Raw genomic sequence first — 19,621 nt, forward strand, 5'->3', positions numbered from 1 at the left:
CGTACCCTCCGAAGACAGATTGGAATATTTTTGTATAGACATAGCACGATAGTATACTTGTAGATCAATAGATTAGAAGATTCTTTGTTTTGTGTTTTAATTTTCATCTAGTTCAAATGTTGTATATTTTTGTATAAGTATAGCAAATAGCAAATTGTATATTGCTCACTTGATGAAATGTGGTTTGCGGTGTTGTTGATGGTAAGGGATAAGTGGTTGTGGTGGCAGTATGTTGTTGGGAAGAGAGACTGAGTCTCTAATGTTGTGATGGTAAATATTGTCATGTTATTATGTTGTTGAACATAGAGACTGAGTCTCTAATGCAGGTTCAATGTCCAAGAAACAAGGGAGACTCTGTCGAAATTTTTAAATTACACTTATGGGGTAATTTGAAGATCATTACATCATGTTGATCCAATGTTAGTAGTTAGAACAATTCATCATGTATTTGTTGTGCATTCTACCTTTAACTAACTTGAACAACGTAACAAGAGATCATTTTAGTGTTAGTGGAACCCATAGATTGAGAGGAAAAATGAAAAACTTGGAAATGACTAATGAATTTTTTGTAGTTGTTCCTCACACAAAGTGAAAAATAATGACTTTGTTGTGATATATACATTTGGGTTTACCCAAATAACATTAAAAGACATCATTTTAGTGGTAATGGAATATATTAATTTGAAGAAAAATCAAGAAAAATTAAAAAAAATCATTTTCGGGCTTCGTGGGCCACAAAGCCCGATGGCCGGGTTTCGTGGGCCACAAAACCCGATGGCCGGGTTTTGGTGGCCCACAAAGCCCGATTTTTTTTTTTTTGCAATTGAATTTTTTTTGAAGTTTCCCACTAGTATAGTCTCAAATAACAGTGATTGTTAAAAAATTACACTCTAATTTTTGAGTAAGTTTATTATCATAGCGTTATTATCTTGCTTTGTCCAATATTATTAGAAGCAATTGATCATGTGTTGGTTGTGTTGATGGTGGATGGACATCCTCACACAAAGTGAAAAATAATGACTTTGTTGTGATATATACATTTGGGTTTACCCAAATAACATTAAAAGACATCATTTTAGTGGTAATGGAATATATTAATTTGAAGAAAAATCAAGAAAAATAAAAAAAAATCATTTTCGGGCTTCGTGGGCCACAAAGCCCGATGGCCGGGTTTCGTGGGCCACAAAACCCGATGGCCGGGTTTTGGTGGCCCACAAAGCCCGATTTTTTTTTTTTTTTTTTTTTTGCAATTGAATTTTTTTTTTAAGTTTCACACTAGTATAGTCTCAAATAACAGTGATTGTTAAGAAATTACACTCTAATTTTTGAGCAAGTTTATTATCATAGCGTTATTATCTTGCTTTGTCCAATATTATTAGAAGCAATTGATCATGTGTTGGTTGTGTTGATGGTGGATGGACATCCTCACACAAAGTGAAAAATAATGATTTTGTTGTGATATATACATTTGGGTTTACCCAAATAACATTAAAAGACATCATTTTAGTGGTAATGGAATATATTAATTTGAAGAAAAATCAAGAAAAATAAAAAAAAATCATTTTCGGGCTTCGTGGGCCACAAAGCCCGATGGCCGGGTTTCGTGGGCCACAAAACCCGATGGCCGGGTTTTGGTGGCCCACAAAGCCCGATTTTTTTTTTTTTTTTTTGCAATTGAATTTTTTTTGAAGTTTCCCACTAGTATAGTCTCAAATAACAGTGATTGTTAAGAAATTACACTCTAATTTTTGAGAAAGTTTATTATCATAGAGTTATTATCTTGCTTTGTCCAATATTATTAGAAGCAATTGATCATGTGTTGGTTGTGTTGATGGTGGATGAACATCCTCACACAAAGTGAAAAATAATGACTTTGTTGTGATATATACATTTGGGTTTACCCAAATAACATTAAAAGACATCATTTTAGTGGTAATGGAATATATTAATTTGAAGAAAAATCAAGAAAAATAAAAAAAAAAAATCATTTTCGGGCTTCGTGGGCCACAAAACCCGATGGCCGGGTTTTGGTGGCCCACAAAGCCCGATTTTTTTTTTTTTGCAATTGAATTTTTTTTGAAGTTTCCCACTAGTATAGTCTCATATAACAGTGATTGTTAAGAAATTACACTCTAATTTTTGAGCAAGTTTATTATCATAGCGTTATTATCTTGCTTTGTCCAATATTATTAGAAGCAATTGATCATGTGTTGGTTGTGTTGATGGTGGATGGACATCCTCACACAAAGTGAAAAATAATGACTTTGTTGTGATATATACATTTGGGTTTACCCAAATAACATTAAAAGACATCATTTTAGTGCCAATGGAACATATTAATTTGAAGAAAAATCAAGAAAAATAAAAAAAATCATTTTCGGGCTTCGTGGGCCACAAAGCCTAATGGCCGGGTTTCGTGGGCCACAAAGCCCGATGGCCGGGTTTTGGTGGCCCACAAAGCCCGATTTTTTTTTTTTTGCAATTAATTTTTTTTTTTAAGTTTCCCACTAGTATAGTCTCAAATAATAGTGATTGTTAAGAAATTACACTCTAATTTTTGAGCAAGTTTATCATTGCATCATTTTGGTGCTATTGAAACTGCATTATATACTCAGTTCTTTGCTCAACAACATACTACAACACAAGCTGTCAATTAAATTAATTATTATGAGTTTAGATGAAGGAAATTGAAAGATTACAAATATGAATAAATCTCAATTTCAAAGATTAATGTAAAAAATAATATTTATTTCTGAACCCCCGACAAAAAGATATTTGATTGATGTTGTCATCTTTTTTGTATCATGCCAGTGATTTTTGAGCATTGCTGAAACACAAAGGATATATATGGTCAGTAAAAATTCCATTAACACTTTGCGAGTAAAAAACATTTTTTTTTTTCACAAACGATCTAACAACTATTGATAACATATGTGATAACATTATATCATACCTGAATGAGTTAATGTCTATTGATTGTTTTCATCATTGACAATATTATCATCACCTGGAATTGACAACTGTATAGGGCACCGACGACGAGTGTGTCCAGTCTCTTTGCAAATGCTGTATTTCCGGCTTGCCCTTGCAGAGGCCCTAGCAGCGTCCCTGGATTCCGAAGTAGTGGCTGTGCTCGACTCTCCAATGGAGGAAGTCCATTCATTAGGGCAACCAAGACTGTTGTGTCCTAGTTCACCGCATTTTCCACATTTTTTTTCTTCGACGAGCTTCCCCCATGGAAGGAATCCGACCATTTCTCGGTCTACCCGGTTGTCGTCTTTGCACAGGTGGGAGTATAACTATCTGTCTGACGTACGCTGGAAGAACCCAAGCGGCCTTGTTAGGGAGAGGATTGATGGGATGTGCATATGCGCGTCTGATCCAATCTGCAGTGTAATATGAATGGCAAAACATATGGTAGTGCACCCTCATGAAACTGTCGCATAAGGCAAAGAAACACATAGTGTTAACATATCACACTAAATTACGAACATAATACGCAAATAAAAGTCAAACCATGATACCTGCTAGCAGCAATTGCATGAAGACATGGCATTTGATCAATGTCCCACTTGCGACAACTGCATGTACTCGCAACAATGTCAACTATCCCATCACCTTCCTTTGCATGTTGCACGAGGTATTTGTTCCCTTGTATTATAGGAACTACACGACATCCTCGGTCTAATGTTTTGGCATGCGCCAAGTTAACATGTGCCACTGCAGCGGAGGTCACAATGGTTTCAAGTCTGGCAGCTGCAGCACGTCTATCACTAAACCATTTCTGAAGCATATGTCTCAAAAATTCATGTGCACTTGTTATAGGCAACCGACGTGCTTTCATCATGCATTTATTGAGAGACTCGGCAATGTTGGTGGTCATCATGGAATATCTTCTTCTTGGATAATATGCACGTGACCACTTTTCCGGTCTTGCTTCCATCAATGTCAGATGAGTCTGAGGATGCATCGATTGTATTTCTGCCAAGTATGTATCACACTCTATTGTGGTGTAACTGTATGCTGCAAGGTAGAATGCAGTCATCACATCTTTTCGCTGTCTACAACGTTTCTTCAAGTTTTGCTTAAGGTGGAAGAAACAAAAGACATGTGGGACAGAAGGGAAGACATGACTCATCGCATTCGTAATGCTTTGGTGATGATCAGAAACAATGACTAAATCTTCTCGCACTTCGATAGCTTCTCTCAATTTCGTCAAAAACCATATCCATGATCTGTCAGACTCACCATCTCCAAATCTAAAAGCGATGGGATAAATCATTTCCTCCCCATCTTTGCAAGTTGCAACGAATATCACCCCTTTGTGTTCACCTTTCAAATGTGTGGCATCAACGGCAACAACCGGTCTTATTTAAGACCGAAAACCATGAAGGTAAGCTCCGAGTGCAAAAAATGAATATAAAAAATAATTATTTTCATCTGTCTCTATTGCCGTGATACTGCCAGGATTTGTTTCTTTTAACATGTGAAAATATGAGGGTAGTTGCTGATATGATTCATCTGGATTACCATAAGTAAGTCTCTTTGCATGTTGTAAAGACTTCCAAGCTTTAGTGTACATAATCTGCACACCATGTTGTTCCAGCAACTCCCCTATTAGCATTCTAGATGTATATTCACTACTCGCCACTCTTTCAGAAAACAAACTTCCGATGACAATAGCCTTCACACTTCGAAAATGTGAATCGTATACGTCCGGAGTACACGTGTGACTCGGCATAAATTTCACCACATGCCAAAACGAACAACCAGGTCTACATCTTGCACGAAGCATAAATTTGCAGTTCACATCCTTGCAACCAGCCTCAAATCGAATTGTGCACGAACGTCTGACTCGATAGTCCATCTTCACATCAACACAATATTGTCCAAATGCCAAAATTAGTTCATGTTTACTTTTAAAGAGTGCACCCATGTGTAAAAGATCACCTTGGTATGGAATAGACACTTCAGGTCTTGTTTCCTCAATTGCATAATTTTCTACACCAGGAACGATCCAGTTTCTTTGTAAATGGTTGTCCTCAAATTGTGAACCTGAAAATCTTACTTCTGGGTACTCCGGACTCACTTCTCTTTCATCACCACCATCATCACTATTATCACCATCGCTATCGTCACTATTATTATCAGTTTTATTATCACAATCATCATCCGTATGTGGAGCGTCATCTGACAAACCACCCATACCATATGTACCAAAATCATCATTTTGCAGTGGACTACGTGCGGATGTAAATGGAACGGCACCTGAATCTTGATTACCACCACTACGTAGGTTACAAACTCCAATATCTTTACAAATCATATCAACATACATCACTTTATATTTTCTGTCATCGCACATAATAAACCTGACACCGTAGTCGTCTTTGATAGGGAACTTGGTAGCTGGAAGTTCGCTTGAGTGTTCCGTTACAAAATGAATGGTGATGTCGTACCTTGTTTTATCAATTCCCGTTACTGTGTACACAATCTCAACCAATTGAGTAAAAGTCGTATTTTTGTAGATTCCCGCACACATCCTATTACCCCCAATATACTTATTATCATTCCATTCCCGGTTCCACACGATGACCAACTGCACTAAATCCATTGCTGCAAGATTGAAAAGAGTAAAAAATTAGTCTCACCATTACCATGGATGCAACGGACCCACACACACCCAAATCGGGTTCATTTCCTTATTAAACCAAGTCATAACTATAAGTAAGTAAGTTTATTTGCTTTTTGAGATTTGTATTTTATTTTCTTTTTCTAAAGAGATGATTTGTATAATTAAACATGATTTTTGACTTATAAACCAACAACTAAGTTATGATAATTTTTCATATGTAATTTAAGAAAAATATTTAAAAATTTTATGAAAAACATTGGAGGATTTTAACATAACACATTTAGGCACAAATGCTTAAAAAGTTAAATTTTGTTAAATAATATGATAAAATTAAATATATTATATTAAATTATATTATTTTACTCATATATAATATTAAATTATTTAACAAAATACTCATATTATTTTAAAAAATAATATATATAAAAACCATATCAGGTTTGTAGGCAACAAAAATCATAATCGGGCTTAGTGGGGGAACAAAGCCCGATCGGACTTAGTTTCGGAACAAAGCCCGATCGGGCTTTGTTCCGAAACTAAGCCCGATCAACTGTTATCGTCCACAAAACCCATAAACGATGTGCAATTTTGAAATTTTTTTTTTTCACCCGAATTAGAGCAGATTTGGAATGATATCTATCAAAATATGTTCTGCTCACAACTACAATCATTCTACACAACCTTAATAAGCAATGTGAACACAAAAATTATTTTTAAAAAATAAAACAAATACAAATCGAATAGATACCTTGAGATTGGGTGAAATTATTTGTTGGAGAGAAAGAAACTTATTGAATGGGACTTCAGTGAGGTCGCTGCAATTGATAAAGAAGATTGAATGACCCAACAAGCAAAAAGATTGAATGTATGAAGAATGACTGAGTTTGGATAGTTTGACAATGGAGAGAAAGAGAGTAACGTGAATGTGGGAAGAGGAGAGAGAAGAAAGGTTATATGAAAGAGATAAGGATATTTTGGTAAATGAGGCTAAGGACAGTAGGGTTTTCTATTTTAAAATCTCATTAAGGGTATTTTTGGTATTTTACATAAAAGTGCCTATAGAGTGTAATTAGTTTGTTTGAATAGTTAAAAACGTTTTTTTTCTGTGAAAAGTACAAAAAAGATTTTATACATTTGACTTTGGTCAAATATGAATTCATCCCTAATAATAATAGGTCAACAATTGCATTGCCTAAGCCAGGGCAGGGCAGAAAATAAACAAAAATCTAATTAACAAACAGCTTCCACGACGAGCTTCTTTATAATGCCATTGCAGTTTGTTGATCCAAAAACATCTTCTGAGGCTTGGATTGAGCAACTCTCCTTTCCCACGCAAGCTTACAAAAACAAGAAATTAGAAATCTCGACTACCAACATTCCAAATTGTGAGTAGGGAATTAATTAAAACAATCAGAGCGAAAATGATTAATTACATTTTGCACAATGGAGATTGCATCTTTTCCTCCTTCGCAACTGCCCTTTGTAAGAGCTCCACAAGTGCCATTGGAGTCACCGAAATTGGAAAAACGAATGGCTGAAATGGGGCGACCTTGGCATGACACAATTCCGTAGTCTTGTTCTCATAGGCATTTCCACAAACAGTTCCTGGGGCAACTGATTGAAAGCTCACCATTGATGGGTTGCCTCCAAATTCTTCAAAGAGCACCAACGAGTTCATGTCATCATTTAAGAAAGACCTAGGAACGTGGTATCTGAGAAAACCCAATTCATCCATTCAATAAAAGAAATGTCAGAACATGGAGAAAAAGAAAATAATAAAATAAAGAGTAGTGTTGTTTATACATAGGGAAATTCTATTCACACCCTACAGTATTACTTTTCATAGCCACCCCCCTCTCCCCGTCAAAATTCACTAACATCTTTCAAAAATCCTATTTTATCCTTCACAACCACCCACAGTCGGGAACTAGGGTTCCATGGCCGTGACTGCCATGGCTGCGGCCATGCGTTTTCGTGTGTGTATATATATATATATAGGTGTGTGAGTGTGTGTATAGGTGTGTTTGTGTGTGTATATATATTTGTGTGTGTGTTTGTTTCTATGTGTGTATTCGGGGCACACAGAGAAAGAGAGATAGGTGTGTGAGAGAAAGAGAGATGGAGTAGATGGTGGCTGCGACTGTGGGTTGTGAGGAGTAAAAGGAAAAGAAGATGATTATGGTTGTGGGTGGCTTGGTAAAATGAGATTTTTTAAAGATGTTGGTGAATTTTGGCAGGAGTGACTGTGAAGAGTAATACTGTGGAGTAGTGATGTTTGTACAAAAGGAGTTTTACAGAAGGAGATATATCGTGAGAATTTGGCGGTGTAAATATAAATTGAAGCAACAGAATCACGATATATTGATGATAAATTGGATTAAATGAAAATAGGGAAACAAAGTAAAGGAGACCCTTCCCTCTTTCCAAACCCCTTATCTCTCAACCAAGCCACTATTCAAGCTGCTTCCTCCACAACCCCTTCACTGACAGCGAGAGGTAGTGCCACCGTTCTTCTCCTAATATCACCATAACCACTGCCTTCAAGCTCCCAGTGAAATAGTCGTCATTGCAAAAGCAATAGTCGTCTCCATCACCAACCTCTCCCTCTCCATCTCTCTGTGAAAGAGTCGCCATAGCCACCACTTTCAAGCTCCCCGTGAAAAAGAGTCGCCATTGCCCTTTTTCGATCGACACCGCAAGGCCACTAGTGCTTGACGATTCAGATCTACCTCCCTCTTATCATTGCTTCTGGAAGCACAATAGGGAGATCAAACCCAGACACTAAAGACCCAGTTCCCTATTCATCAAAGAAAATAATTTGCAAGAGTAAAAGAAGATGTAGGAGAAATAACCACTCAAGAAAGTGGTACTGAAATAGAAGGATTAGAAGAAAATTAATGAACTTTAAACTTTGAAGGAAAGGTACAAGTGATAGAAGGAACAATAACTAAAGAATGTAATGGTGAAGAAATAGGAAATAATTCTGAATTAGGGAACTCAATCTCATTAAAAATTACATTTTTGGTTACATAGATTTTATTAGAAGGATGTAAACATTAATAACCTTCGTGTAGCAAACTGTAACAAAGAAAGATACATTTAGCAAATTGTAACTGAAGAATGTAATGCATTTAGGTAATGGTCATCCTATTACACTAGATCATAAGAATCTCTCTATCTCTTCTGTCTACAATGATCTTGAATAGGTTGCTATAGGTAATGGTCATAAACTCAATATATATCATGCTGGAATGCTGTTGGAACACTCACATACTTCTCCTAAATTTTCATCTCTTAATTATATACTACATCTTCCTAGCATTAGCAAAAACCCATCGTGAGTGTTACACAGAAAGATAGATGGTGGTGGATCGATGGTGTCAGGAGATGGAGAGGCGACACCAACTACGAGAGGGAGAGTGAAAGAGATTAGGGTTTCATTGGGTCATTTATTAGAGGCCCAAACTGGTCATTTCATCTCCTTCTGTAAAACTCCTTATGTACAAGGGAAATTCTATTCACAGTATTGGATCATGCTATTTGTACAGAAGCCCATTTACACGTGGGTTTACAGATAAGGTGAAAAGCCTATTTTGTCCTCATTTCTCTTATTTCAATGACCATTTTACCCTTTTCTATCCTCTCTTTCCCTCCTCCTCTCATCTCTCTTTCTTCTCCTCCCCTTTTAGCACCGCCCTCCGACGCCCATTGCTAACTCGCTTGCCCGACTGCCGACGGCCGCCACTCGCCTCTCGCTCCTCGCCTCTCACCTGGTCGACTGCCACCTCGCCTCTCAACCAGGCGAGAGGCCAGGTGGCGGTTAGCCAAACAAGAGGTGAGGCGTGAGGCATCGGCCGAGCGAGGTAGCGACGGGTAGTGGGTGGCGAGGCAGAGGTAGCGACAGCAGTTGAAGGGGAAATGGAGAGAAAGAAAAAGAGAAAGTGAGAGAGAGAGATGAGAAGAGAGAAGAGAAGTCGTGATATTCTAGCGATAAATTCTCAATTTATCGTGAGAATATCATTATGTAAACCCACATGTGAAGCTATTTATGTACAAATAGCATTATCCTTAGAAGCATAGCGCTAATCTTCATTGTATAGCTTGTTGTCTAGGCCATTCAATCCAACCTTTTATGGCCATTTATGGTGAGACAAATCCTTAAAAACTGTCTCATCACCCTTCTTCCCGATGATTTCAATTGGACCAGATACTCCAGAGGCGATGATATCAAAGTAAGGTCCGCTATTCTGCTCAAAAAGATAGAAAAATCAATCCAATACCTCTCAATCAGTAGAAGATCATTAATGATGATATATGCATCTGCTTTTGTTAGTTTCGTGGAAGTTTATATGTACCTGGAATCCGACGGTGGCGCTCAACAACGTGATTAGGTTTTTGCCAGGCTTTAGTTTCACTCTCTCCTAAAAAAACGTAGTTGAAGGTTCCATATATAGCCCACTTAGAACCAACATATTCACCGTTCACAAAAGCATGGAGTACGTGACCAGTGGCGTTCACTCTGATAGTCATGTTTTCACTCCAGATTGCATCATCTTCTTTGATGTTAACACTGGATCAAATTATAAAGATTCAAATTAGTACTTCGCGAAACAGAAATATCGTACGTTAACCCAACCAAAAAAAAAAAAAAAAAACCCCGTGGAAGTTGATGGTCTAACCTTGTCATGCATGTACCATAAATAATCGCTAACATCATTAATCATCTTCTAATCTATCATTTGATTCAAGGGAAGGTGACCCTTTTAGATAACAACCGTATCATCTGTATTCTCAGGCCTCCGCTTCCAACTAAGTTGGCTTTCTGCACCATTGGTCTTCTTCACCATCACAGAAGTTTGGGTATTTATCTGTAGATACACAAAACAAACATACGCTCAAATTCAATTATAATCCTCAACAAATAAACTTTGTTTCTGCAAACTAATTAATGCATAAAAGTTAAATAAAACGACGACTTTAGTTTCACCCTGGCAGTGTTGTAAGCTTCATGCTCCCAATCCGAAAGAATGCTGACGGACCAAGCGGGCACGACGATTTGCTTGCCGAGGAAGGCGACAATGGCATCGGCTATGGTATGTGCGTTGCCGCAGAAGCAGGCTTTTGCTTCGTTAGCTGCATAGGATGTCACGGAAACCTCATTGCCCATGTCAACATAGGAGATGTCTCCATGGGTAAGAGTCTTCTCCATGGATTTCAGTACTTGATGGAGCTCCTTTAGGTGTCCCCATTTTGGCTGATTCAGATTGCCTGAAATAAGTAGTAAAGGCATACATATATACATATATTGGAAGTTAAAATTTCTACATATATTATGCTGAGTAAACATCATAAACCATGTCAAAGTCAATCAACCTAATTCCTTTCTCTTACCAAATTCATCGATAGGGGCATCGTAGTCATACGATGTGGTAATATATGGACCTCCAGCTGTTCTTCCAAAATCTGTCCCTCCATGATACTGCAAAAATTTTGAAGAAAAAATAAAATGGTTGATATTGGTACCAAAAATTTAAAAAGATAATAAAAAGAGTTTAGGTTATCGTGATCACAAACCATTTAGTAGTTTTGGAATGTGTCGCCAAATTGGAAAAATCGTGCAACAGCAAAAGCAAGATCCTCTGCAGTTCTAAGCGGATCTTTACCTCCCCAGTTCTTGAACCTAAGATGATTAACAAAGAGTTACTTTATAGGAAAAAAATCTATGGATTTCTCTTAATATATTATACACTCAATGACTGAATCATAAAATTAAGAATGCTAACCCTCCAATCCAGTTCTCTATCCACATTTTGGGGCTGTTGGGATTGTTTGGCGTGAATGAATCACAATAGTACCCATTGCATGTGTTTATCTGTTAAAAGTTAGAAAGAAAAAAAAAAAACTAGGATTGATACTGCAATTGCATGCATTGATATAAACATATGATAAATATTGCTATTGTTCTATTCTATTATATATTTAGTGTAAAGTACCATAGGTTGGGGGGCATCATCTTGTTGGCACATAATCCATGGAACTCTTATGTCCAAGGATTCAGCCATGTTTGCGCACCAGTCGACATATGCTTTTCCAGCAGCTCCGTAAAATGATATTGTTAAGGTAAACAATAATATTAATAAAAAAACTGGTATAAGAAAGTTATAATTAATGGGCCAAAGTAGACAACACTGCAACGAACAAAAAAATTTAATACAGATCGAGTCACGCAAGTGCGCTATGCTAAAGACAGAATTGCCCAGCACCGGCAGCTAATAGATTACGGTGATAGTCTTAGTAGGATGAAACGATCTCACCGGTAGAACAACAATCAAGAACTATCGGAGTTAACAAAACTCGAAATGATATTTGCTCTCTATTTTGGGTAGAAGAAAGATTGGAGAAAGGAATTGAATTCTCATGCTCTCTGATGAACAGTTAAATAGAGAGGAAATTCTGCAAATTTTCGTAGCAGAAGAGAAAGAGAGAGTGGAGCTTGAAAAAACACTTCACAGAACTGGAGGCTCGTATTTATAAATATAGAGCTAGACAGCCATGCAAGAAATATGGAAAAGGAGCACTAGGACCACGGCATGTTGGAGGGAAATTCGTAAAGGGTGCCTGGGACCACGACATGCATTGCAGAAAATCGGGAATAAAAGCTGGAAGTTGTTACTGTTGGGCCATCCACGGGTGCTGGAAATCTGGAATGGTGTTCGGATAATAATTAAGATTTAAATAATATATTCAAAAAAATTACAAAAAAAATATTATTTTATTCTTATTGATCCGATCCGACCAGACAGACGGCGGTGGCGGTGGTGTGCACGTGTGGGTATGAGTTCGCTTACTCACAAAATTTGGGTACCCCTTAAGGCCCAAACCCAATATTAAGATTTGGGCTATTTATATCCATTTTAAATCTCTTCACCAAGCAATGCAGGACAACTAACATTCCCATACACTTAGCATATACACTCACACACAACAATCCCCCACATGAGTGTAAGTGTGCTGAGACAAAATAGAACAAAGCGACACGAAGTTACAGAGAGTAAACAGATAATTAAGTTATGTATTAGGTAAGGTGTCTTTTGGACTCACTGAAGAAATAGTGAGAGTACCTCTTGAACTATCTTCCGCGTGGTAAATCGAGATAGCATATATCACACACAACTCATTTTATACCATTGAGTTCTATACGATTGTATCCATTTTGGTCTTGGACAGCATCCTAAATTCATGAGAGCTCTAGAGAACCCAAGTTGTAAAACCCCATTTTTGAAATAAATAAATGCAAGAAATGTTTCGTGAAACGTGGCATTAGAATGGTTGAATTAGGGTTTTCAAAGCAGATTTTTACTATTATTTAGCTGAGTCAATCGAAGGGAGTACCCCGAAACTCAAGCAATAAAAAAGATCACGTCATCATTAAGTAATTCGAGATATGATTTTTAGCACTTAAAGAAATCGGATTCGAGGTAATTTTCGGTACAGCTTCGGTTAGGGTTGATAAAATCGAATCGTCATAGGGAACCTCCGAAAAGGCTACGAAACCCTTAGGAGGCCTTGAATTATTAGGTAGAGCAACCTTTCAGTGTTTTCGGGTGGGAACGAGAAGATTTTCAATAAAATAATGCAGTCGGGCCTAAGAGCAGTTTCTCAAAATTACCTGAGGGAGGTCTAACCATCGTTATTTTTGAGTCCTCTAAGTGTGAATGTAAATTTCAGATTTTTGGGGGTCTCATTGGAAGCATTGGAAAGCTTAGGGACCTTGTGGGAGGGATTAAAGTGTAAAAGTCAAAATTGGAAAGGGTTAAAGTGTAAAATCAAGGAATCTAAAATTGTCATGGCCGACAGCAGTTTTGATCGACCATCGATCGATGCCTGCGACCTCAAGGATCCCAAGAAAGCTGGTTGGAGAAGCTCGAGGATCAACCCAAGGCCTGCAACGAGCACGCGAGTGGCCAAAGTTTCAAAAAATTTTGACAAAGTGTGGCTGGTTCGCAACGCCTTGTAAATAGGCTTCTGAGGAAGTTTTCAAGTGCTTTTGGGTTGCCTAAGGGTTGGATGAAAGGTTTAAGGCATTGGTTCAAGCAGCCACAGATGGTTCGAGGTCAAATTTTGCCTATAAATAGGAAAATATGGGGCCGAGGGTTTTGCCAAATTTGAGCTAAAAATTAAGGTCGTTAGAAGGTGACTCGGGCGTAACCAATAGAGGGTTTTTGATCCTCTAAATTAGTAGATCATTTCTAGAAAAAATGGTGAGTTTTGCTGTGCATTTAGTGGGGTCTTAAGGGCTCGCTGGAAAAAGAGGCGATAGTGTCGGCCGAGAGTTTGAAGCCCTTCCAGTTGTCCTTTCAAGCATCAAATCACACCTCTATGATCGACTGAAGGAGGAGAATAAGCTAGGCCGAGAAACCAGCAGCTCCGGTGTGTCGTCGCCAAAGAAGAAGACCAGAGCGTGGCCTTTACGCACTGTCTCCCACTCGCAGTCACGTGTTAAGTGCATGAGAATGCATTCTAGCAAGTTTGTGGTTGATTTTTTTTTAGAATTTCAAGAAAAATATTTTAGGATTTATCATGCAAAAAATATTTGAAAAAAATTGGGTGTAAATATTTATTTTAGAATATTAGTAGGGAAAAATAGAGAGAAAAAATAGGAAAAATGTGAAGAAAGTATGAGAAAAATTGTTTTTGGTATTTATGGATTTAATATGGTGTTTAGGGTGCCTTAGAGCCTAAGTTTGGGTGTTGGTGAGAGTTTCGAGTCTTGGCACGCAAACCAAGGTGAAGCATGTATTTCAAGAAAAGATGAATTTATCTGAAGGTGAGTGTTCTGATTTAAAACCTTGGTTAATATGAGAGTTCTTATCTAAAGGACAAGATTTAATATGAGAGTTCTTATCTAAAACCCTTGCATGATCAAGATTTATTATGTTGACATACCTTGATATGATATGCATCACGTAGATTGCATTACATGTTATGATGAAATGTGCATATGTACACGATAAAAGAATTGATCGTGCATTTGCATAAGGGTTTGAGAGTACGGGCCAGGACCGCTGCTCTTCCAAGGATGCACCCATATACCTCGGCCTGGGAAGGAGGCTGTAAAAATGAAGAGTAGTTAAGGTACGGTCAACTCAAACCAAAATGAAAGGAAAATGACATTTTGCATTCATGCACAAAATGTGTTTATTGTTCATTCACTTAGATGATTCATCATCTAACATGGGCTTTGCCCCTGGAATATTCAAACGTTCCAGATGTTGTTGTAGCAGAACCAGATACGAAAAAAGCATGTGACGGCACTTTGCAAGTGCAAGATGAATTATGAGTATGATGTTAAGTTTAATGTATTTAAGTTTCTGCTACTTAACATTTGAACATTTGAAAGACGTTGATGTATTGTTTGAATCATGGTTATTGTAATATTAGGTTCGATTCTTAGCTTTCGTGTTTAATGTTTACGATGATTCTCTTTTGAGATGGATGGGAATTTTGGGATGAGGAATGATATGATGTATCAATTAGTTCAAAAAATATATATATTATCCCAGTATTGTTCTAATTTATAACATGCTCGAGGAAGTGAGGTGTTACACAAGCCATCTAAACAGTTCTCATACAAGCGACCCACTTCTACTCTCATATAGGTAAATACTGATTAAGAGTACTATGTCACTACTTCTCTTAAGTAAGATATCAATGTTACCTTAAACATTGACAAAACACACACCCTAATTACACCTCAGAAATGGGAGGAAACTAGAAGTTTCTTAGTATGTTAACTATGAATTATTCCAGTCAATTTGCCTATTTAACCTAGATCTTTGGATCTCCAATCAACTAAGTTAGGTTACCACCGAATAATTCATTTAATAGGCTTTAGCCCCATTCCTTTGGTTGTATATGTGACCTGCTCTCTGGTCATTCCTTTTGTCAAAGGATTTGCTATATTTTTTTTCGATTTCACATAATCAATGGAAATTATTCCATTGGTGAGCAGTTGCCTTATTGTATTATGCCTTCGCCTTATATGTCTTGACTTTTCACACTGTTCTTAGCTCTTATCGAAGCAGCTAAGTTGTCACAATATATACATATAGCGTTTACAGGCTTTGGCCACAAAGGAATGTCTTTAAGGAAATGGAAAAGCCATTATGCTTCTTCACCTGTTTTATTAAGAGTTATAAACTCATATTCCATTGTAAATCATGCTATACACGTATGTTTTGAAGACTTCCATGACACAACAGCACCACCTAAGGTAAAGGCATACTCTCACTGGTTCATTTAATCTCTGAGCTATCAGATATCCAATTAGCATCACTAAATCATTCCAGTACAGGTGGATACCTCTTATAACATAATCCATAGTCAAGAGTGTACTTTAAATATCTAAGTACACTGACTAGTGCAATCTAATGACCATGTCCAGGATTGCTCGTGTATCTTGCCAATCTACTTACTGAGTAGGCAATATCAGGTCTTATACAATTCATTATGTACATCAAACTTCCAATGACCCTTGAGTATTCTAGAAGAGATACACCTTTATCATTATTCTTCTTCAACTTAGAATTTGGATCAAATGGAGTAACTGGTGGCTTACTCTTATAATAACCATATTTTCTCAACACTTTTTCTATAAAGTGTGATTGAGAAAGCACATATCCTTCATAATTTCTGATTATATGAATTCCAAGAATGACATCAACAAGACCAAGGTCTTTCATATCAAAATTAAAATTCAAAATCTTCTTTATAGATTCTATGATATTTCTATTAGTACCCACTATCAACATATCATTTACATACAAGCACACAATGACACATTCGTTATTTATATTTTTAACATAAACACATTTATCACACTCATTTATCTTAAACCCATTTAATAACATAGTGTGATCAAATTTCTCATGTCATTGTTTGGGTGCTTGTTTCAACCTATAAAGAGACTTTAGCAGTTTACAAACTTTCTTTTCATGTCCCTTTACTACAAATCCTTCAAGTTGTTCTAGATAGACTTCTTCTTCTAAGTCTCCATTTAAGAATACAGTCTTTACATTCATTTGATGAATTTCTAAATTATGTAAAATTACAATAGCAATCAACATCCTTATAGACGCAATTCTCGTCACTAGGGAATAGGTATCAAAGATATCTAGCCCATCTTTTTGATGATATCATTTAGCTACTAAGCGAGCCTTATATTTATCAATAGTGTCATCAGCCTTTAATTGTCTTTTGAAGATCCATTTGCATCCAATTGGTTTACTTCCCGAAGGTAAGTTCACCAATACCCACGTATTATTTTGCATAATAGATTCAATTTCACCATTGATAGCTTCTTTCCAATATGGAGCATCAGATGAAGACATAGCTTCATCAAAGGTTTGAGGCTCATCTTGTAACATGTAAGTTACGAAATCTGGTCTAAAAAAACTAGTTTTTTTTACTCTTTTGCTTCTTCTAGGTTCAAATTCAATTTCCTGATCATCTTGACCTTTCAAAAAATTTGCCTCATAATTCCTTTTGGTACCACCATCATTGTGTCTTTCTTCCTTAAAAGAAAATATATTCCCAAAGAATTCGATTTCAATAGATTCCATAATTGTGTTGTTATTAATATCAGGAATTTTTAATTTTATAACTAGGAATCTATAGATTGCACTATGCAAAGTATAGCCTATAAAGACACGATTAATAGTTTTAGGTCCAAGTTTAGTCTTTTTTTGTAAAGACACTTGTACCTTTGTTAAACACCTCCACACTTTCAGGATTTTGTAGGAGGGTTGCTTCCCATTCCACACTTCATAAGGAGACTTATTAGTTTTTTTTATGTGGGATTCTATTCAATATTAAATTTGCAGTAAGTAAAGCTTCCCCCCACAAATTATGGGGTTATCCCGAACTATTTAACATGCAATTAACCATGTCTTTTAATGTTCGATTTTTCCTTTTAGCTACACCATTTTGTTGTGGTGTATAAGGTGTTGTTATTTGATGGATTATACCATGAACTTTACATAACTCAAAAAGAGACGATGATTCATACTCACCACCTCTATCTGATCTTAGCACCTTTAATTTCTTTCCAAGTTGATTTTCAACTTCTGCCTTATATGTTATGAAAATGTCTAAGGTCTCATCTTTACGTTGCAGTAAATATACATAGCAATATTTACTACAGTTATCAATAAATGTGACAAAATATTTTTTACCACCTCTAGTAAGAGTACTTTTCATGTCACAAATATCACTGTGAATTAAATCAAGTAATTCACCATTTCTTTTTTTTTTTTTTATCAAAGGTAAATATGTATATTGATCAAATGGAACAATACAAATACACTGGGCATACTTAGGCAAACACGATCAACAAGCCAAGCTATTGATCCATAACTAAATTCAAAAATTGGGATAAAACATCAAAACTCAAAGAAAAAATAACTCTGTATGCATGTATTTTAACCCTTTTAACAATACAATCTCTAGAAAAACTTTGATTGTAAAAAATTAGAAGGTTTCTTACTGTCCAAATGAAGTAAATAGCACAAGAAAATGCAATCTTTTTGGCTTTAGACTGCCACGATAAACCATGAGCCTCCTTCTTAAACCACTTGAGAGCACTAGAAATCGAAGACATTGATCTCCTAATGCCAATCCACCCTTTAATATGACCCCAAATTCCTGAACTTACTGGACATTGAAAGAATAAGTGCTGCATAGATTCCTTACAGGAACCACACAGACTGCAAGTTCTGTCCATATCCAAGAAGTGCAGTTTATCTTTTGTCAAAAGCTTTTTTTGAACACTCAACCACAAAACAAAAGCATGTTTTGGAGTTATAGCAGAATTCCAAATTTCTTTGGCTCATATCTTCATCGTGCCCTTGGGTCGAAAATAATCAGAAGCGCTGGCTAAAATGAAATTCTCACCCTTCTGCTAGCTATTCACCAATCTAATAGCATCATCCACCGATCCCTCCGAATTGCACATCAAATCCTTAATTTTGAGAATTTTTTTAAATAAAGGAGAATCAACATTTTTCACTAATTTGTTCCAAATAGACCCATTGCCAAGATATACATGATTGACCCAATGGATCCATAAGGAATCCCTTTTCCTATGAATGTTCCAGAGAGTTTTGGCCAACAACGCTAAATTCTAGCTTCTTAAGTCTTTGAACCCCAGGCCTCTCTCCATCTTATCATGGCAAACATTTTTCTAAGCAACAAGGGAATGGTGAGAGTTCCAAAGGAAAGCACGACATAGTTTATATATTTTATCAATAACCCTAGCTGGAATAGGAAGCATAGAAAACCAAAAACTTTCCACCCCCTATAAAATAGATTTCACCAATTCAACTCTTCCTGCATAAGACAAAGTAGCACATTTCTAGGAAATAATATAATCAACAATTTGGTCGGTGAAAGGAGCATAGTGTAAAATTTTGAGCTTTTTCAACCTATCGATCCTCTCTCCCTCCTTGAGCACACTATGAAAGGAGCATAGGGATTTGCATTGACTACCAAAGCTTGATAAATTGCCCCAAAGGGGCCTTCTACTCACAATAAAGTGGAACCTATAAATAAAACTGATATGGAAAGAGGAAGAGGAAACTTTACATACAACCTCGCAGTGTATCACTTGAGAGAAAATCTCTAATGGCTCAATAGTAACCTTGGAAGGATTCTACCTGCCAGATGGGCTTGGAAGTTGTTAACATGCGACATTATTTCTTTCCACTAGTGGAGATAACCTTCTTGCAAACTTTGAGTCAACACAAACTTTACATTTATGTCTTTTATTAATGTTAAAGTTAGGCAATAGTCCCAAAGTTATCATTTTTTGTAGAGAACGATAATTGACATGCCCTAATCTTGAATGTTAAACATCACACAACTCAATAATATAAACAGAAGAGTTATTCTTATTGTTATTCTTGGGAACTTGGGCTAATACATTGAGTT

At 36.6% G+C, this 19,621-nt stretch overlaps 2 pseudogenes; both read right to left on the bottom strand.

The window, feature by feature from the left end:
* Positions 1-2,770: 2,770 nt before the first annotated feature.
* On the bottom strand, positions 2,771-3,886 carry LOC127792843 (uncharacterized; annotated as a pseudogene).
* A 3,187-nt stretch (positions 3,887-7,073) lies between these two features.
* LOC127793106 (beta-galactosidase 15-like) lies at positions 7,074-12,109 on the bottom strand (annotated as a pseudogene).
* Between the last annotated feature and the right edge of the window lie 7,512 nt (positions 12,110-19,621).

The sequence above is a fragment of the Diospyros lotus genome, unplaced genomic scaffold (assembly GCF_014633365.1).
Source record: "Diospyros lotus cultivar Yz01 unplaced genomic scaffold, ASM1463336v1 superscaf1, whole genome shotgun sequence".
Classification (NCBI taxonomy): Eukaryota; Viridiplantae; Streptophyta; class Magnoliopsida; order Ericales; family Ebenaceae; genus Diospyros; species Diospyros lotus.